Here is a 21,571-nt window from a genome sequence, read left to right as displayed (position 1 = left end):
GGCGGCGCGTTCCCGGGACCGGAGGCCGCCGCGGGCGCGGGCGTGGGACAGTGCGGGGGCCGAGGTCGCCGGGGCGCCAGTCCCCGGGAAGAACAGCCCCGTTTCGCGCTGCCCCGGCGCAGGGACGCGGGAGGCCGAGCTCGGCCCAGGGAACTTCACTGTGTTTATCGCAACTATTTATGATCCCGCACAAAGCTGGTGTCACGTCGCATCAACGAGGTCCTCGCCTGGGCGAGGGGCGCTTTGTGACGGGTTCAAGGCTCTGCGTCCTGTCCCAGATTTACAGGACTCTCTTACAGCCACCTGAAAGAAAGTTTCTCACATCGCTCTGCCCTCTCTGTTTATTCAGGGCGATTTAACCACCAAGAATTTGGTGTGTGATTTTTAAGGCATTGAAGGTAACTTCCTTTTGAGTGCAGCTAGCTTGGCATTGCGTGGAGGTATCTAATTTGCAAAATACTTTAATGGAGACTATAAAGCTCGCACTGGAAGGCCTGCGCGGGATGCCGGGGGCTCTTGGTTGTGGAACATCAGGCACCTGACTTTGGCATTGTAACAGCTTCAGGGACAAAGCAGGAACGCATGTATAGACTGGGCCTGTGTCACTTCAGACCTTTCCGGTTGGCCGTTTCCCCTTTATTTGGATTTGTTTATTTTGCCAACAGGTTTAAGGCTGAATCTGCCGAGTTTGTGTCTGCATGAGGGAATGAGCAGGCCCCAGTGGTGGGCCCTAGAAGCCTAAGAATCTCACAGGCCCCTCCTGTTGACCCAAACAGAAACTGAACCAGAGAGGCTAGTGGGCATATTTTCCCTGGACGTGCAGGTAGGAGAGGCCCTTCCTCGTTCAGGCCCATCCTCAGCGTCCCCCGGCTTCTGGGAAGGGATTTGGGTAGGAATGAGAATAATTCGGGTGTGTTTCATACCACTGTGTTTGATATTGTTAGCAGCAGTGCTTTTCAAGTCTTAAAATGACTGAAAATGAAATTAACCAGGGTTACTTTAACTTATCAAAACAGATCTAAACTTTGCTTCTGAATACTCTTAATTCACTTACCAGGTGTTCCTCGATAGATGGTTAAATTAATAACAGGATTCAAGCATGTGCGGGGTTCGTAGAAAGAGAATGCAGTCTGTGGGCGCTTGGGGAAGAAATGGGCTTAACTGGGAGATGAAGCTGTTGATGTAGGTTTTTAGGTGTTTGGAACAGGGGTTTCCTGAAAAACGGGGATCAATGGTACTTGCGCAGCAGTGACCAAAAAGGGGAAATCCTACTTTAATGAAGTCTCCCCTTGAGGTTGATTAATTATGCACTTTTGATTGGAGAAAAAGGCCCAATGTTTGTGGTCTATTGGCTGCAGCTCCTTGAGGCTGAAATCGAGAACTTTAAGCAGTGGGGAGCTGGCGGGAGGTGCCTGGCTCTGGCTTCCTCTCCTGGAGGCCACACCTGGGCTCCCAGCATCTCCGCTGTTAACCTAGAGGTACAACATGACTGATCATAGAATTTAGGATGAAATTGGGTGGCAGTCTGCTCAGTACAACTCAGCGCTCCGTCACCTACCTGTGTCTGCTTGTGGAGAAAGTGGCCCTTTTGAATTATTTATTTATTTATATTTATTTTTAAAGATTTTATTTGTAAGTAATCTCTACACCCAACATGGGGCTTGAACTCATGACTCTGAGATCAAGAGTTCCTTGCTCCACTGGCGAGCCAGCAAGGTATCCTGAAATTGGCCCTTTGTAAATGGGCGGGGTTTATATAAGGTGCATTTCTTTTATATATATATATATATTTTTTTTTTTAACATTTATTTATTTTTGAGAAACAGAGAGCATGAGCAGGAGAGTGGCAGAGAGAAGGGGAGACACAGAATCCAAAGCAGGTTCCAGGTTCTGAGCTGTCAGCACAGAGCCTGAGGCGGGGCTTGACCCCACAAACTGTGAGATCTGACCTGAGCTGAGGTCGGATGCTTAACCAACTGAGCCACCCAGGCGCCCCTATAAGGTGCATTTCTAATAGTTGTACTCAGTTTCCAGGCTTTGAGGTTTGCTTTATTACGTGCTATATGCTTAAATTCTCTTCATCTCTGAAATCTGTGACCCTGCCCTGTCATTTGCATTGGGGATTATTGAGGTTTTCCAACCAACAGCAGATTTTAGGTACACAGTGTTTGAGAAAGGCACTATCTTAAATACACTGGAAATCTTCCTTGCATGTGCATAAACTAGATAACCTTTTAAAATGCCCTGAAGACTCCCTGATTGTCTGGAATAACCTGGAGTCCTTTACTTGATCACTTGCGGTCACTTAATTTGCCGTGGCTGAATGAGGCTGCATTGCTCTTTGGGACACACAAGCTTCTAACTGCCCGGACTGACTTGTAGCACACGCAGGGGAGCGAGGGCTTGTGGACGTGATTCTCCATCATTAAAATTGAGGCCGGCTAGCTGAAGGGCTGAAAACTGCGTGCTGAAACTGCACGGGAGGGCAGTGGACAATGTTTGGGGCAATCGATAAGCTCAACTTCTTTCATAAATGAACTGGAAACTCCCTACGACTCACCCCAGAGGCTTAAAGAATTGGTTTTCCCATCCAGGGGGATAGCAAATGGCGCTTCCAAGTTGTTTCTCTTTCTTCAGATGAGTGATGGAAAGCCTTCACGGCACGTTTGTACAGGGCCTGAGCTACAGATGCCATTATGTGTGTTAAATGCTTGAGTTCAGGCAACTTGAAAGAGGTCGAGACAGCCTTTTAGCCAGTTATCACAAGTACACAGCTTAAGTAAAAATAGTTTCTTATGTCTTTAGGCCGCTTTTGTAACATAGTTGTAAAATGTAGAATGTTCTTTCTTTTCCTTCATTTTACTTTGAATAGATCCCAAAGTATGTATATTTCTGAAGGTGTAGTCGTCGTTAGCAAGTTATACCCCTCAACACACACATACACACACACACCCACACCCACACACACCTACAAGTTACCATCTGCCATGTGGTTTCTTGTGTTCATATCTTATATATGTGGATGCCCAACAGATATTGAACACACGAATATTGAGTTCTGAGGCTGTTGGGCAGTTAGAGCTCTAGTTTCCAATGAAATGTGAGTAATAAAAGATCTCCAGAATTTCTGTATCTCTGCTCAGAACCTGTGACCCTGTGGACGGCTTTGTCTCTGGGATGTCTGGACAGTGGGTGAATTTGGTCTGGTGGCCCCTCCATTTGGTAAATTCTCGGTCAGGTGCATCATTTACAGTCCTGGAGCTAAACTTAAAACAACAAAACAAACAAACAAAAAAACCAAAAAACAAACCCAACTGCATGCCCACCTGGTGGCTTGGCCACATATATTCCTTTTCAATAGATTGTGTCAACTCGAACTGGAAAGTCTGGGCAAAGCATTTGTCATCTTGGCGTGGTATGTTAACTAGTTAGTTCCACCTTACTTTTTTCTCCTACTTATTTTTTTTAATGGTTTTAAGAAAAGCTTCAAGGACATTAGGAATTTAAATATTACAGTTTCCTCTTGAGATAGTTTTGCTGGTCAGTGCTTAATAAAGCTCCAAAGTGCCATAGTCAGGTAAGAATAATAGCTATTAACTCATATGATGATGTATAGTTTATAGATTGCTTTCCACAAATGCCATCCTGTTTAATATTTGACATATCATGGTAAAATGGGCTCTGGCCCTTGTTTCTCCGTGAGGAGGCTAGAGCTCAGGGACAACCCCAGGGATGATGGAGCTTGAACTTGAGTAGAAGTCCTGCCTTCCAAAGCCCTTGACCCTGATAAGCCAGTGGTAGATAAGGACACCAAAAGGGTGCAGGATAGATGTAAGGCTGCTGATCTGCTAGCACTTACACTAAAGAAGCGAAGCACCGCAGACCTTGTGTGGATGTCTTCGCCGAGTTGCACACGGGAGGCGATACTGGTGGGAACAGATGCTCTGTGTGAGTCGACTCTTTGAAGATGGGCTGTTGCAGGAGAGGCAGACCGGAGCACTTACAGTGAGCTGTTGTCCTTGCTTCTTCGCCGGGGGCCAGCATTACCTTGGAGAGGCTCTGCAAGTTGAAATGTGCTTAATCATTCTTAGTGTGTATATCGGTCTGCTCCGGATGCCATAACAGAACCACCCAGACAGGGTGTAAAACCGAAATTTATTTCTCACAGTTTTGGAAGCTGGAAAGTCCAAGATCAGAGTGCTGGGAGTTTCAGTTCTTGGTGAGTCTCTCTTCCTGGCTTACAAAAGTTTGCCTTCTCGTGTGTCCTTGCGTGCTCTCTCGTTTCTGCTTGCAGAGAGAGGGAGACACAGAATCTGAAACAGGCTCCAGGCTCTGAACTGTTAGCACAGAGCCCAGTGCGGGGCTCGAACCCATGAACCATGAGATCATGACCTGAGCCGAAGTCAGACACTTAACCAGCTGAGCCACCCTCGTGTCCCCCATTAAATTAATTTTTATAATATTTTTAATATTATAGATCAAAAATATTTTCATTTCTTTGTGTAATCAATATAAAACCTTATTAAGGAGATAATTTACATTGTTTTGCTTGTGTGCAGTCTTTGAAACCTGTTATGTATTCTGTATTTCCTTCTGTCCATTTGGAGTGGCCAGGAGCCCCTTGAGGTTAGTGGCTGGTGAACTGCAGAGTGCAGGTCTGTACACATTTATGATTTTGGCTTCATCTCTTCTGTATGTCTCAAAGTTGAGATAGCTAAAGAGATAGAATGGACACGATTTAGAATAATAGTATTGGCAGATGTTATTATTCCTTAATGGGAAAGGTATAATCCATGTAGATATAGGGAATAATATTTTATGCACTGAGTTTTGGCATACTCAAGTCAAATTTGGTTACACGTAATCAAAATACTTTGTCCAGTTTCACATACTTTTTAAATATGTTTTGAATTCTAGAGGTTAAATTGCCAATTTAAAATAACTGTTGGCTATTAGCATTCAGCATATTTCTGATGTATGGTAAGTACTTACTTTCTAAGTACAAAAGCTAAAATCAGATTTTCTTTAGTGATCATTAGTTATCTGTTAACGCATGCACACACAATCTCACATGGTAATAACTGGTCTGAGCATATTATACAAAGTAACAACTCACTGCATTCTCTCAAAAATTAGGTGTAGACACCCCACTAGCATGTGGCAGATCTGGAACTCAGCCTCAGACTGACTTCTGAGTTTCTTCTCTTAGTGATGATGTTAGGTCACCATCTTTTCATTAAGATGTATCTGAAAATACGTAAACAGAGCCATAAACTTTTATTTGGTATAAGATTTGAGAAACCTTGGTGGAAAACCATCAGTAAAGAGTGGAGCTTGGATATTGGTTCATACCAGAACTTCTTTACCAGCCAGGCAGCGGAGGAAGCCCTGAACTTGGGAGAGATGTAATGAGTAGTTACAGCTGCTCCAGGCGTCAGAGAAGGCTAGCTGTGCAGGGTCAGTGGGAGCATTACTGAGCATTCATGGCCTTGCTGTATACCACGGGCCATTGCCCCTCAGCTGGGCAAACGCTTCAGCTCTGAGGTGGGCACCAGCCTCCCTGGGAGGGCTTGCCTTAAACCACAGATGGCTGGACTCACCCTGAGGGTCCGACAGAGGTCTAGAGTGAGGATGTACTTTTCTGCTGAGTTCTCAGGTGACCTGTGTCGGAATGGGAGCCACACTTTGAGAACCACTGCTGAGGGATATGCTGTATGACAGCGGGGTGAGTGAGGAGGTGTCTCTGGTAGGTTTGGCAGGTACACACCAAACCTGTGTGCAGGTGCTATTGAGCAGGTCTCTGTAGCTGGCCTCTTTGTAAATGGCTACGTGTGGGAGAGGGGGGTGTCCCAACCCAATTTCCAGCACTGTGGGGACTGAGCAGGCGGGACTGAGGGTTTTCTTGCTCTTCCATTTAGCTCCTGAGCACTTGTATTGTTGGGATGAGGTCATTGTCAATTGCTGCTGTTTTTTCTTAATGAGTTTCTGTTAGAAGGTAAGTAGGTTGGTGCTTGGGCCTTGGAGCCCAACACACCAAGTCCTTTTCTTTTGTGCTTTTTTGACATCTGTGCAGGTCTTGAATAATCTCAAAATGGCTTTGAAAAATCTATTTCTTGGATCGTAAGAGAGGCCAGGTCAAATGTGAGTCTGGATTTTCGGAAGGCTTCTGTAACAAGGTTCCAATAGGAGCTTTGATGTTGGTTGCCATTCCAAGTGAGACCATCCTTAATATACCCTTCTGTTTTTGGAAGACCCTTAGGGGCTGTCAGAGCATTAGCTAGTTTCGCCCAGAGCAGATGGAACTGAGATAGAACCAAGAGTCCAGCGTCTCTGTTGGGAGAAGTGTCTGTATGTCTGTCCTAAGAGTCAGGAACACAGTGGTCTCAGATGGTCTGCACCTTGGACAGCTTCTTTGAATTCACAGTCTTAGATTTGCAGTCCAGCTGTTTCTCCTGTGGCCAGCTGTGTATGTAGTATGTCCAGGAGGAGGAGCAGCAAAGATTTATTTATTTAAACAAGCTTATTAATTCTCCCAGCAGCGGTGGGGGTGGCCAGCTAGTAAGAAATGTTACCAGAAGCTGAGATCGCTGTGAGATGCCTAGAAAGTGCCAGTGGCTGTCTTACCAGACAAAGCCCATCAACGTCTACATTGATTTTCCTTAGAGGATGGGCCTCAGTTTAATATCTTATGAAATTTTGGCTGAATATTTAAGGATGTCTGCAAGTCAACAAATATTTTAATTATGTCACTTAGGAGCCTGGCTGCGGAAGAGAAGAGCAGTTGCTCTTTTCCGCTGTCTTCTGCCAGCTGTGTCCATTTTAAGGACAATTGCTCTAAAAGCTTGTTTCCCTGTTTGCAAGTCGTGTTTGTATTGGGTGGGGTGATGGGGAGAGGTCTCTGAATTGGTGATAAACACCCTCTTACTGCTCTGAGTGATGGAAACCAGCTCGGAGACATTGACATAAAAACTGCAAGCTGCTTGAGTATTTTTAAGAGATCAAAAAATAACAGGGGATTCAGGGAGTGATTTTAGAGACAGTTGCAGAAATTTGATATAGGCAAAGAGTGAATTTTCATCAAACCCCCACTTTTTAAAGAAACCTATTTAGGAGCAGTATCTGGCAAGACAGATATAAAAGCAGATTTTTCTTTACGTTCTTTTGCTTCTCTTCTCCCGAGAGTCAGTGTACACTGCCCCCTCCACGCCCCTGACCATTATCTTGAAGTCAGTTTTCTTTTTTTTTTAATGTTTTATTTATTTTTGATACAGAGAGCGACAGGCATGAGAGAGGGAGGGGCAGACAGAGAAGGAGACACAGAACCGGAAGCAGGCTCCAGGCTCTGAGCTAGCTGTCAGCACAGAGCCTGACGCGGGACTCGAACCCACGAACGTGAGATCTGACCTGAGCTGAAGCCAGAGGCTTAACCGACTGAGCCACCCAGGTGCCCCTTGAAGTCAGTTTTCTGTCTGTCTCCATTACCTACACGTGTATGGTTTTTCCTTTCCGTGCTTCAGTTACTGCCCTCCTTGGCCCTCCTGGCTTATTGTTAGAAGCTCCTGCCACCGCCCCTTTATTAAGCCGTCTGTCCTGCTCTTGGGCCTTCCATGGTTTCCCTAGTAGGTCTGTTTTAGATGGCTCAGTAGGTAAGACGCGGTGGCGACTGTAAACAGACCATCCCATTGTCCTCTAAACAGGAAAAGGGGAGCAGATTAACACACAGCTGGCTGTCATACTTTTCATTTTGAAGCATCCCTGGGTGGAGTGGAGGCTTACTTGATGTGGCATGGATTAAATAAAGCTCAGGTGTTTAATACATTGCTGCTTAAACTTGATTATGTCCCGCCCTCAGCAGTCAGGAAGGCTCATTCACCTTCCAAAAAAGAGAGGTAAATTCTCTTTTTCTCAGTGTCTCAGGTTGGCGAGGGTTATATGTTGAAGGAGAAGATATGTTTTTAACACGATGCATATTAACATGGGCAAAGCCCCACCCATTTTTGGGTCTTAACTGGCTGTTAGGTATGGATCAAGAAATAAAAGCACTTTGGCAAATACATTAATTGTTAATATTTTTAAAAACTTAATTGAGAATTGAACCTCCAGGCCTTTATATAGATGAGTGGTTCTCAACTGGGGGTGATTTTGCCCATATGGACATTTGGCAGCGTCTGGGGACATTTTCTAGTGATCTTGATGGGGGAGTGTGCCTGGTGTCTAGTGGGTATAGGCCAGGGATCCTGCTAAACATCCTGCAATACACAGGGCAGCCCCCACCCCAGAACATTTTCTGGCCCAGAATGTCAGTATTTCAGCAACCTTCCCAGTGAATGCTTCTCTACTTTACTTACATCCTTAAATTAATGGCACATGTATTTTTTCACACAGTTGCCCATATGGAGATAATTTTTTTCATCCAGTTTTGTAAACATGAAAAATATCTTTTTAGAGAGCTAGACACTATTTATACATCTTGGAGTTATATAGAGGAGAACCTACTTTAATATAACTGACCTAACCTTGGTTTATCTTCAGTACTGTTACTGGCGAAGAGTGGTAGACGTTAGTTTTTCAGATTTTCTACTTCTACATGTTTGGACCATGTAAGTATAAAATGTCAATTTGTAGGAAGCCTTTTGTAATCTGGCTGAATGGTGATAAAAACATACTCTCATGTCCACTTAGGAGGAAGTAATGGGGTCCCTTGTCAATTGCTTTTAATAAGTAGTCAATTTTCAGAGTTTGGTCCACTCAATCTGTCTGCATAGCTCAAAGTCCTTTTCATTGGTGAGCATCCATAAGAAAAATTTTTTTTGTGGTTGTTATTACTAAAGTTCGTAAGATTCTAGGTTCAAAACTATTTACTTAGCTCAGAATCCTTTTCACTGGTGACTATACATAGGAAAAAGTTTTTTATTACTAAAGTTCATAAGATTCTAGGTTCAACCTAGTAATCTTTGAGCTGGTCACATCTGTTTGCTTTCAGATATTTCAGTTCCATCTTTGTATAGTTCCAAAAAATAAACTCTTAAGGGGAGAGCGAACGAAAATACCACAAATTAGACCTTATCTGGTGAAACGGAAAGAGAAAATTATAATCTGGCTGTAAGTCTCTGTCCAGGTCGGTGGCGGAGGTGCCTATTAGCTGGCCTGGAATATGACATTGGTGTCCTACTTTTTTTTCTTTAGACATAAGCTCTGACTTGACAAAGTCTCGTCAAGCCCAGAAATTAAGAGAGTGGTCATTTAGAAGTTTCCTTGGTTTTACCTAGATCTATTTTGTATAAATCACTTTCTGCTCTACTGCTCTTCCTTTTTACTTTGTGCTTTTTCTCTCTTCCTGTTCGGTTATGGAGATAAACACAAATCCAGCACTTTATAAGTCTTTGCGTTTTTCTTGGTGAAAGATTGTTAAAAGGTACGATCAGGGACGCCTAGGTGGCTCAGTTGGATAAGCGTCTGGCTTTGGCTCTGGTCATGATCTCATGGTTCGTGGGTTTGAGCCCAGCATCAGGCTCTGTGCTGACGACTAGCTCAGAGCCTGGAGCCTGCTTCAGATTCTGTGTCTTCTTCTCTCTCTGACCCTCCTATGTTCACCCTGTGTGTCCCTCTCTCAAAAAAAATACATAAAAACATTAAAAAAATAATTAAAAGGTACAATCAGTTTTTTTCTTTTTCTAAACACTACCATCCTCCTGTGGACTGAGGAGGACCTCTGAAAAGTTAATAGTAACTCTTTGGACCGACTTGAAGGTTCTAGGTATGGGCTCTAAAACAGTGTACCCTATCTAATTGTGCATTGCAGGCTCCGTATCATTTGATTCTGACAGCCTGGGTGGAGGCAGGCAAGTGTTGTCACTGAGGCACTGTGTCAATGAGGAAACTGTGTGTCCCCGGGGCAGTGACTAGCCCCGAGGTCTTGTCTCCAGTGGCCAAGGGGAGCCCCAGGCCCATGCCCTGAGCAATGCATGAGGTCTGGGATGTGTGTGTGTGTGAGCTGCTCTATTTCAGAAGCTGCGGACTCTGGACTTCCTTCGGGCTGTGTATGTGTATGAAAACAAAATGTTTGCCTTTATGCAGTAACTTCTTGACTTTTCATCATAACAGGAGCTGGAATCACACGGTATCTCTGTGAACCTCATTAGCAGCTAGTCTAGGTTTGAACTTTAGAAAGCGTGCCTTGCGCAAGAGCTGGGGGTGTCGCTCTTCTGCCGCTGACTTGGCTCGCCGCCAGCCCCTGACCTCCAGCCTCTGTTTCTGTCTTCTGTGCAGCAGGGCCTTAGTGTGCCTGTCTTTAAACACGTTGCCCGGCTGTGCTGTTCATGTCTAAACACTTGGACTGCACTGCTCCTTTTCAGAGAAATTTTGTCTGAGGAGGGTGGCATGAGTGGACTTCTGTCTCAGTTTTATTGCTCTTCCTCTTCTGTGCATCTATTTTGAGGACGGAAAAGGCACGTGTGTACAGATTTAGACAAGGCTGCAGTGTGCCTTCTGATCTGACCCATAAATTGGACTGCTGTCCCTGTCATACACTTAACACTTCAGGGTACCAACTACATGAGTGGCACAATGCCAGGTGCCCTGATACCAAAACCCAGTCTCAGGGAGGTTATAACCCAGCGTGAAGTGGTTTTCCAGGTTCTGACTCTGCTGTCTTCCCAGTTAACTAGTATTTACAGTGACTGTGACGTCTATCTGGGGTCCTGTGGAGAACACAAGGGAAGACGCATGAACGTCTCCAAGGCTAGGTGGAACCCATTTCAAGTGTTCCAGGGAAGAGAGTTTCCGATGAGGTATTTGGGAACTCTTCATTACACAGGTAGCTGCAGAGACAGATTGCCACTGTTCTCCTGGGGCCTGGCTGAGGCTCACACTGGTTGCTTGGGGTGAGCACTCACTCTTTGGGTCAAAGAAGTCCATAATTTTCAGGGAATGCAAACTCTACTTCTATGTTGTTTATTTGCTTGAGACTTTTAGATCTTAAAAATTAGTAGGGGCGCCTGGGTGGCTCAGTTGATTGGGCATCCAACTTTGGCTCAGGTCATGATCTCACGGTTCGTGGATTCAAGCCCTACACAGGGTTCTGTGCTGACAGCTCAGAGCCTGGAGCCTGCTTCCAATTCTGTGTTCCCTCTCTCCCTGCCTCTCCCTTGTGCACACTCTGTCTCTCTGTCTCAAGAATAAATAAACATTAAAAGAAATAAACACTAAAAATTACAAAAAATTAGTGAAGCTACTTTTTTATGCATTTAAGAGAAGGCTGGCATTAGCATGCTAGTACTTCCTTAATTCCTTTTGTTTTAAATTGATAATGGCATAAATGCGTTATGGCATTACATTTTAAGCTGGAAAAGATTTATGTAGTCAAGTTACTACTTCACACGGATTAGTAATGAATATTGTAAATCACTCCTGTTCAGACATTTTGCAGGTTTATTTTTGCAGCCCAGTGATAGTCTGGTTTGAAGTGTGTCTCCTTTGAAACTTAAACTCTGTCTTACTCCATCATAGAAGTTCTTGTCTATTTTAAATGCAGTTTCAGATTGTTGCCTTCTGCTTTGTCTGGTGCCCAGTTGTGCCATTTGGCAGCAAGTTGGTATGAAACTGTTGTCTATACGTGGGCTGATTTTGGTATTTCTTTAGCTCTCTTTAGCACCAGGAAATAACTGAATACTGGCATTCACAACAATTAAAATCAAAATTAGTGATTTGTCTTCCATTTCATACTGTATCAGTTTACCTTTAACTTTTGATGACGGGATTCGTGTAAAATAGTTTTTATGATACACTGTAATTAATTTGTGGTACACTATCATTAATGCCTGGTGTTTCAATTAACTAAATTTGAGAATAATGAGAATATAACTTGAAATACGAGTTGTGTGATGTCATTTGAAAGACTCCTGAATACATCGATTAGAGTACATCGATTCCTGGCTCTTTGGGACGTGAGTAGGAAAGAATTTAATGTATGTTCAATAAGTTTGTTCTGGGTCTCATTCAGGGGAGGACATTTTTTTGTTGTTATTTACAAAATCATGTAGTCTATTCATTATTTTACATATTTAGGTATACATAGTGTGCTGTCTGAAAAACAGCACAAAAATTGTAATGAGTCACAACTATGTAATAACCTTATTGTGTTGAGCTAATCGAATGTTTATCTCCTTTTGCTCATCTAGTTTTTACCTACCAATTTTTCCAAAGTGCAATTTGTGATTCAGCCACGTTACGCTGCACATGTATGTATTTACAGATAGTACATATAGTACTTATTTATTTCTAAGTTTTTTTTTTTTTTTTAACTTTCAGAGAGACAGCGTGAGTGGGGGTGGGGCAGAGAGGGAGGGAGAGAGAATCCCAAGCAGGCTTCACACTGCCAGCATGGAGCCCAATGCAGAGCTTGAACTCGAGAACCATGAGATCATGATCTGAGCCAAAACCAAGAGTAGGATGCTGAACCGGCTGAGGGCCACCTAGGCGCCCCTCTATATTTAAACAAACATATATTTAATATGAACCCTTAATTTTAGAATAGTTTTAATAATTTTTTAAAGTTTCTTTTAAATTTATTTAAGTAATCTCTACACCCAGTGTGGGGCTCGAACTCGTGACCACAGGATCAAGAGTCACAGACTCTTCCCCTGAGCCAACCTGGCACTGCTAATTTTAGAATAGTTTTAGATTTATAGAAAAATTCCAAAGATGGTGTTGGTACATTATTGTTAATGAAAGTCCTTACTTTGTTTGGATTTTCTTAACTTTTACCTGATGTCCCTTTTTTGGATCCCACCCTTTTTTGGATCCCACCCAGAGGGCACATGGTACGTACTTGTCAGGTCTCTTTGGGACCCTCTTGGCTATGGAAGTTTCTCCGACTCTTCTAACTTTGATGCCCTGTACTCTTTTGAGGACTACCAGTCCTCACAACTACCAGTTTTGTGGAACATTCCTCATTGGGATTTTTTTTTAATTAAAAACATTTTTTTTAATGTTTTTATTTATTTTTGAGAGAGAGAGAGAGTGATAACATGAGCAGGGGAAAGGCAGAGAGAGAGGGAAACACAGAATCTGAAGCAGGCTCCAGGCTCTGAGCTGTCAGCACAGAGCCCGACGCGGGGCTCGAACCCATGAACTGTGAGATCATGACCTGAGCCAAAGCTGGATGCTTAACCAACTGAGTCTCCCAGGTGCCCCGTCATTGGGATTTGTCTGATGTTTTTCTCATGATTACACTGGAGTTAGGGGTTTTGGGAAGGAAAATCACAGACATCATTTCAGTGGTACATACTATCAATGTGACTCATCACTGTAGCTCTTGACTTCGGTCTCCGGGCTGAGGTGGTGTTTGCAGGCTCCCCACTGTAAAGTTAACTGGTTTTTCCTCTGTCCACACAGCCGTTTTGGGGAGGAAGTCACTTAAACAGGGAGGAGTTGTATTCCCCTTCCTCGAGGGGTTGTACCTTTGTTAGTTATTTAGAATTGTGCATGGGAAGTTTATTTATTCTGAGGGAGGAAGGTTTCCAGTGGTCACTCGGGCACTGAAGCCCCAGCCCAGGTGCCGGTCCAGGGGGAGGCTGGAATGTAGGCCTGGGGTACGTATCAGGAACGCAGATTCCTGAGGCCTGCTCTGGGCCTGCCGTCTGAGTCTCCTGGGATGGGTTGGTTTGAAAGTCTTCCTGTCGAACAAGTTGCCAATGGTTCAGACAAGTTTTCAAGGTGGAGAACCAGTTGCTGCATATCCCATTTGCCCCCTCTCCTGCCATCGCTGCTAGTCCCAGGCTTCCCTGCAGAGGGCTTCTGGTTTGACCACCCCCATGGTTTTAACCCCTTGTGGATATCCTAAGTGGCTCACTGTTAAACCCAAGGACCTGCTTGCCTTAGAATGATGCTCTCAGAGCTCCAGCAGATGGGGAGCATTGGAGTTACAACTGTGAACCCAATGGGAAGGGTCCGTGTAGGCTATAGTAGGGAGGCCCTCAGAAGCCTAGGCCTGTCTGAAATGGTTTTGTAACATGAGTGTGCATGTCAGAGTGAGGAAAGGACTGTGTGATGGTGGGGGTAGCCCACACTTTGACAAGGAAGAACCACCAGCACATGCTAGTGGCTTCCGGCTGTGCCCTGTGCCTCATGCTTTGCTCTAGCTGTCTACCTTGTAGGCAGTCTCTGACTGCAGGGGGAAGGCGGCTGCCTTGTGTGGCTCCTCCTGACAGGTGCTCCATGGGGAGGGAGCTCCTGCAGTGATTCTCATTGGTCCACTCTGTAATACAGGGCCAGAGCCTGCTGCCCCAAGCACGGACTGGTGGCCTTTACCTTCTGTGCCCCGGTGCCATGACTCAGCTCCAATATGCTCATGAGCGAGGTCTGGGCCAGGTGCGGGCTGGCTCAGAAGCTGGCTTGGGAGTGGGGCAGGGCAACTTGGGTAGGCCCCTTTCCCTCCGGCGACTGAAGGTTCTAGAGAATCTTTCTCCTAAGTGAGAAGACTGGTTGACTGTTTTCTTGGGTACAGAAAGGCTCACAAGTAAGGCCAGGAGCCCATTTTACTTTGCTATTTATACCTTCTCTCTCCCAAAATAACGGTAGGATTTGAGGGTGGGGGTGGAAGGCCCCTGTGGGGAGACTACTTAACTGTTCCAATCTTCCCACAGCTGCACAGACCAGAGAGACTCTCTCATATTCATTCACATGAATGTGATTTTATCAGTGCATTTGTTTTTTAAAACTGACTGGATACAAGCATCTGCAGTGGCTTCTTGGAACACGGTTTCCTTTAAAATCCGTGCCTCTGTGGTGAAGTCTAATTTACAATTCTATTTTGATGTGCAGATTTCTAATTTTTTAAACCTTGTCTTTCTCTGAATTTTTGTTTTGAGTACACTTTTGTGAATTTTGGGGGCCATGTGTAGAAGAATCACTTGATATGAAAGTGAGGATTCCCACTTTGTTCCAGGGCAGTATTTTTGGAATTGGCTGGTCTTGGGTTTTCTTTATAATACACAAGATTTTCGAGAGCACGGTTTCCGTATATAAGAGTGGAGTTGGACACAGTGATCTCCAAAGCTTTTTCCTGGCTCTCAAGGTGGCGGAGGCCTTGCCCAAAGACATCAGTCGTGCATAGTAGGGGCAGGGCATCATGGGGGGCAGGGGCCAGGCCTGGAGCTGCCTCCCCACATCCATAGGCCTTCCTGTTTTTCACAGCAACAAGAGAATCCTGTGCTCTGAAAAGTCCCTCCCACCCCAAGTCTGGAGTCTGGGGATTTGTTGAATCTGACGTCACAGGTTCATGATATAATGTGAAGTTCCAAGTGATTCTCCAAAGTGAGAACCCAGGGACCCTGGCTGTGAGTGGATGGACGTCAGGGGGTCCAAGAACATGAGGTGGAAAAAACATACCTTTTTATTTTTCAGTAGCTTTTAACTGAAATTTAGTATTCTCTTCGATTGCAAATGTGGATAACACTCCCCTTGAGATTCCCAGTCATCACAGAAATGACTAGTATGTTCATAACCACATCAGAGTGGTTGCAGATAGTGGTTGAAATTCAAGCTTCTTATCATTCCTATGAAATTAATGGTTGTTATTAGATCTGCCGCAACACCCTTTGGTTTAGTGAGTTAATATAAGAAGCACATATATTACAATATCTCATGTGTTTTTAAATAATATTTTAATAACTGTGTTTTAATGCAGTTGCATAAAAATGAAAACCATTTGAAAGCATCTTGAGAAGGAGTCCCAAGGCCTCACCAATCTGACTTGCACATGGGGGTGTGTGCAGAGGAGGACCACACCTTTTGGGGACCCGGTGCCGTCCTGAAGATGATGCGGTTGCCGGGCCCTGGCAGCCGTGTGTGGGACACCACATCTGCCAAGTGGGTCCAATAAGATCTGTTCCCTTAAAAAAAAAAAACCTAAGAAGAATTTTATTTAAATTAGATAAGTCTAATAATTGTTTTTTTAAATTTAATCATCTGAAATTTCAAGGTAGGGAAATATATATTCAGTTTCCTAGCCAACAGAAAACAATATAAACAGTGTTCTGGGATTTTTGCTCATTTTATAGAGTGGTGGGGATGGGTTGTGGGTGTGGTACCTAGGGGTTCATAGTAACTGCCAGCATCAGGAGAACGTCAGTGACTGTTAGAAATCTCTTGCATAAAAGAGTTCAGTTTTTTGGTTCTCAGCAGTGTTGTGCCAAAATGGTTTCTGGAGTTTGGAACCCATGTTTAACAGAAATATGCTATAAAAATAGTTTGGGGGCTCCCCTGGGCGGCTCAGTTGATTGAATGTCTGACTTCGGCTCAGGTCACGATCTCACTGTTAGTGAGTTCCAGCCCCGCACCGGGCTCATCACTGTCAGCTCAGATCTCGCTTTGGATCCAGGGTCTCCCTCTCTCTCTGCCCCTTCTCTGTTTACACTCTGTCTCTCAAAAATAAATAATAGATTAAAAAAAAAAACCAGTCTGGAAGAAGAACTGGTACATTTCTGTAGATAGGATTATAAATACTAGATGCTGGAAATTCCCTTAAAATGATGGACAGTGTAGAAGAACATTCCTAAAGTATTGATGTGACAGTCGCTACTATTTATTGAGCACTTTACATTTCATACGTGTTCTTCTGTTTGATCTTCTGTGCCCCCTTACAGGCTGCCCTTATCCCCGTGTAACAGATGAAGGGAGCGATTTAAGAAGCTAAGTGATTTGTCCAAGTGTTCGTCCTGGCCACCTCTCTGTTTTCATGTGGGTGTGTTCTGTTGGCACATGTGCGCGGTGACCTTTGGAGTCACCAGCTTTGCATCCTCGGTGCTGGCGGGCAGGCGTCCCCATGTCCCTGATTGTCTGGGTGCCAGGACTTGAGCTGGCACGCTTCCTTCTGCATCCCTCCCTGCAGGCACCCGCATCCTGCCCTGCTTGAAAGTGCAGCCGCAGAACTACCTCCTGACTCACTCAGTGGCCAGTTCTTTCCGATCAGGAAGGGCTTGCAGGAAATAAAATGAGCCTAGTCCCTTGCTCTGGTCTTCCCAGGGGGGACTTGCAGCTCTGCCCCGGCTGAAAAGATGTGAACTGAACGTTCGCATACCGTATTTGAGACCTAGCTTTCTGAGATGTCTCTTTTATGGCACTGCTGACTTTTCTTCCCTCACTTCCCCTCCCCTCCTCTTCCTAGAGTTTCTTTTAATGCTAAGACAAGGCACTAACTCATAAAGATAGTATTTTAAGAGGAAGATGCCTCCTGTGGTCTTACCACAAAAGAGAAACTTCACATTTGTAATTAGTCCCTGTACGTATTTGTAACCATTTGTACAATTTTGTGTTTTAATATGACCACTTTCCCTCTTTGTTTATAATCTTTGTACTATTTTCTTGTTGAATGATGCCCCAAACAGTGGGAAGTTCCATCAGTTAGAGAAGCAGACTACTGACTTGGTCATTTAAATGTTTGCTCCAGTAGATACGGTGCCTGTGTGCATCCCTGAGCATTTTTCTTTTCTTCTACTGAGTCAGGGAATGTGGACGCTCCCTCCCAGCTGGGAAATGTTGGCATTGTGGGCAGTACTGGTAGTGACCAGAAAGTGGGACAAGCTTGATGGGTTTGCTTCTCCCTCCAGTGCTCTGTTCCCCATTGTGAGTGTCCACCAGGCACCCTGCAGGGTCACCTCTGTCAGAGAAACCGGCGAGCGGGGTCTCCAGGTGACACCAGCCTGAGCCAGATCCCCAAACCTTGCCTTCCCGTGGCCTTCCCTCCCCCTGGGAGGCATGTGGCAATTCTTCCCACAAGCTGTTTCCATCTGTAGTGAGTAATGACAGTTTATGAGTTAATATTTTTAAGTTCCCATATTAGTTTAGTAACTGACCCGAGCCACCTTTGTCCATTTTGCCCCTGCCTGTAGAGTGCTGGTCAGAACTTCGAGTCAGAAGGGGGTGAGGCTGGTCTCAGAGAGCAGAACACTGCCAGGGGAATATTTGCTCAGGTACACTGCACCTGCGTATGTGAAGTTTGTCCAGTCAGGTACACGCAGCAGTGCTGGTACGGGAACTCAATACCCAAAAAAAAGAAATAATCCACTGATGAAATGGGCAGAGGACATGAATAGACATTTCTCCAAAGAAGACATCCAGGTGGCTAACAGACACATGAAAAGAGGCTTAACATCATTCATCATCCGGGAAATACAAATCACAACCATGATGATACCACCTCACACCTGTCACCAAGGCTAAACTTAACAACACAAGAGAGACATTAGGTGTTGGTGAGGATGTGGAGAAAGGCGAACTCTCTTACACTGGGGGGCATGCAAACTGGTGCAGCCACTCTGGAGAACAGTATGGAGGTTCCTCAAAAAGTTAAAGATAGAGCTATCCTATAATCCAACAATTGCACCGCTAAGTATTTACCCAAAGGCTACAAAAATACATATTCAGGGGAGCCTGGGTGGCTCAGTCGGTTAAGCATCCAACTTTAGTTTAGGTCATGATCTCGCAGTTTGTGGGTTTGAGCCCCATGTTGGGCTCTGTGCTGATGGCTCAGAGCTTGGAGCTTGTCTGTGCTCCCTCTCTCTGCTCCTCCCCTGCTTGTACTCTGTCTCTCTCTCTCAAAAATAAAGAAAACGTTAAAAAAAAACCCCAAAAATATAGATTCAAAGGGGCACATGAACCCTGATGTTTATAGCAGCATTGTCAATAATAGGCAAACTATGGAGAAAGCCCATGTTGACTGATGAATGGATAGAAGGTGTAGAATATATATATACAATGGAATATTGCTGAGCCATCAAAAATAGATGAAACCTTGCCATTTGCAAGGACATAGATGGAGCTAGAGTGTATTAGGCTAAGTGAAATATGTCAGTCAGAGAAAGACCATATGATCTCACTCAAGTCATATTTAAGAATGAAAACAGATGAACATATGGGAATGGGGGAAGAAGAAAAGGAAAGAGAGAAACAAGCCCTAAGAGACTCTTAACCATAGAGAACAGGGGTGCTTGGTTGGCTCACCTGGTTAAGTGTTCAACTTCGGCTCAGGTCATGATCTCATGGTTCTTGGGTTTGAGCCCTGCATCAGCCTCTGCTGACAATCACAGCCTGGAGTCTGCTTTGGATTCTGTGCCTCTCTCTCTCTCTCACTCTGCCCCTCCCCTGCTCACACTCTGTTTCTGTTTCTCAAAAATAAATAAATGTTAAATGGAGGGGGGGAGGACAATAGAGAACACACCGAGGGCTGTTGGAGGGAGGAGGTAGGTAGAGGATGGGCTTAGATGGGTCACAGGTACTAAGGGCACTTGTGATGAGCACCGGGTGTTGTATGTAAATGATGAATCCCTGAATTCTCCTTCTAAAACCAGTATTGCACTGTATGTTAACTAAAATTAAAAAAAAGCAAAACTAAAAGACAGTCCCCTTTTTTGATCAGACTCTAAACCTGAGCGATGTTACCAGATTTTAAAGCATTAGCATTACTCCTAACCACCTCTTGCAAGTTCTCAAGTCTTGTTGAATCTCTTGTCAGTATTCACAGCTGACTCTCTCTGGTGGTCATTCACAGGTCATGACTTCAGGTTCACATTCCTTAAGTCAGCCACTCTCTTCATTACTTTCCTGATGTTCCATTCCCAACGACTTCCTTTGTGTGGACGAACATGAACCCTGATGTTTATAGCTTTATGTTTAAAGCTTGTGAGAGAACACAGCACCAGAAAGATTATTGTGATTATTATAAGCAGAATAATTCCCATTGTCTGGAGTACTTCAGAGACATGGTGTCCCAAGACCCAAACCAATCAAGATCAAGTCCCACTGTAGGAGTCACTTTCTTAAGCCAACTCACTTGGCACCGTGATCTTCTGTGGCTGAGCTCAGGTTCCCCAGAAATGGCCCTTCAGTGCAGCAAGTGGCATTGACACTTCCTCGCTCTGCTAAAACAATAATCAAGGGCTCTCCTATTATCAAGGACAACTTTGGCCAGAGAGCCCAGGAAGTTTTGTTGGCAGCAATCTTTAATAGTGGCGTCTGCAACACCTTCAAGAGTTAAGGTGCAGTTCTGGCAAGAAGCCTCATTTGTGCCTCTTCTTAGCCAGGGCAGCAGCGATCTACCAAAGGAAGCTATTTGAGAGTGACGAATGCCCCCTGGTAACTCCTGCTTAAGTCTGTGCCTCAGGGCTGGGAAGGTGACAGCCGTGAAGGCCTGCACAAGTTAAGGGTCTGTAGACCGGACAGGCACTTTCATAATAGTTACTTTTGCCTTGTGTCCCTTTCTTTGTACAGAGCCAGGACACGGAGTTCCCTGGGTTTGGGGTTCTTAAACTGAGGAACTAGACCTTCAGGGTTAAGGGGCTAACTTAGTTCCAGAGAAACTGAGGCATTTGGCAATCAGGGAGACGTGTATGATGGGCAGAACTGCAGGCTTGTCAGCATTATGGCAAATCCAGCAGTAGTTTGGAGGTTGGATTATTCCTATTTGCAATGGCTTGAGTATATGAACCATGACATTATCTTTCAGGCCAGAGCAGAGCAAAATAGGGGCAAACAGATCATAAAGGCCTTTGTGCTATAAGAATTAAGAAAAGGATAGTCAGGGAAGGAGGAATGGAAAGAAACACCCTTGATCTGAGGTCTTGGCTGCTTCTCTTAGTTTTTGAGGCCTCCCAGCACTTGGCAGGATTTGATATCAGGCGGGGACTTCTGCAGCTGAGAAATATGCATTTGCGTTTCAGCATCTTGTAATTTGGCAGTGGCGTCAGTGATCAGGAGTTCCTGGTTGGGTTCTTTTCATGAGTCTCACTTCTGCAAAAGCATCAGAGTAAGACAGTCGCTGTCTGTAGATTCCCAAAGACTGAAAGATGCTCATTGTTAGGGTTTGTTATAATGGAAATGACCAGCAAATTTGGTTATTTGTTTGATAGGCAACATTTTAGGATAACTGGAATTATGAGTGATAACATCATATTGGGACACATAATATTTCTAGGGATTTCATACAATTTCTAGAACATTTATGTTAATAACCTGCATCCATATGAATATAAACCAAGGAGGTTTAAGCATCCCTTCTTATTTGATAATGCTTCCTATGGAACCTAACAGCAAATAAACCTAGTTAGTTTAATATTTTACCGGGGAGAGACAAATCTTTGCGATTTTCCAGGGACCCTCTGGGAAATTTCAGAGTTACTTTAAGGTGGAAAAAGCTCCCATTTAGAATTTGATTTTAAGAAGTTGTCAAAACATCAGGCAATTTGAACTCACTTGACGAAATAGGGTCACAGAGCGTTATGAGATAATTGTCTAACCAAAAGGACACAATAGAAGATGATATTAAAGGCAAATTCAGAAGGTTACATAGTTGTGAACAAAATTTAGCTATTTTACTATTGAGAAGATTATATTTTCTTAAGTAATCTAAGACCTGATGAAGACCAGGTGAAACACAGGAAATTGTTTTGGTTAAAACAAAAAATCTTTGCTTTCCATGCAGATTACATAAAAGATAAAGCTTCACCTTCTCTAGTCTAAAGCATACTAAAAGAGAGAGCTGTCCTTTTAGCAGAGAGAAAATCAAATTCTAGTT

The 21,571-nt window shown here is 44.2% G+C and overlaps 1 protein-coding gene across 3 annotated transcripts in view; it reads left to right on the top strand.

Moving 5' to 3' along the window:
* The first annotated feature begins 675 nt into the window (after nucleotides 1–675).
* NCK2 (NCK adaptor protein 2) overlaps nucleotides 676–21,571 on the top strand; it is a 147,946-nt gene continuing 127,050 nt past the window's right edge. For all 3 annotated transcript variants that reach the window (XM_029937077.1, XM_029937075.1, XM_029937076.1), the window contains exon 1: nucleotides 676–823. The gene's annotated coding sequence lies outside the window, so the exon portion shown is untranslated. The remainder of the gene's footprint in view (nucleotides 824–21,571) is intronic.

The sequence above is a fragment of the Suricata suricatta genome, chromosome 4 (genome assembly GCF_006229205.1).
Source record: "Suricata suricatta isolate VVHF042 chromosome 4, meerkat_22Aug2017_6uvM2_HiC, whole genome shotgun sequence".
NCBI classification, from domain to species: Eukaryota; Metazoa; Chordata; class Mammalia; order Carnivora; family Herpestidae; genus Suricata; species Suricata suricatta.
This window is presented reverse-complemented; position numbering and strand designations above follow the sequence as displayed.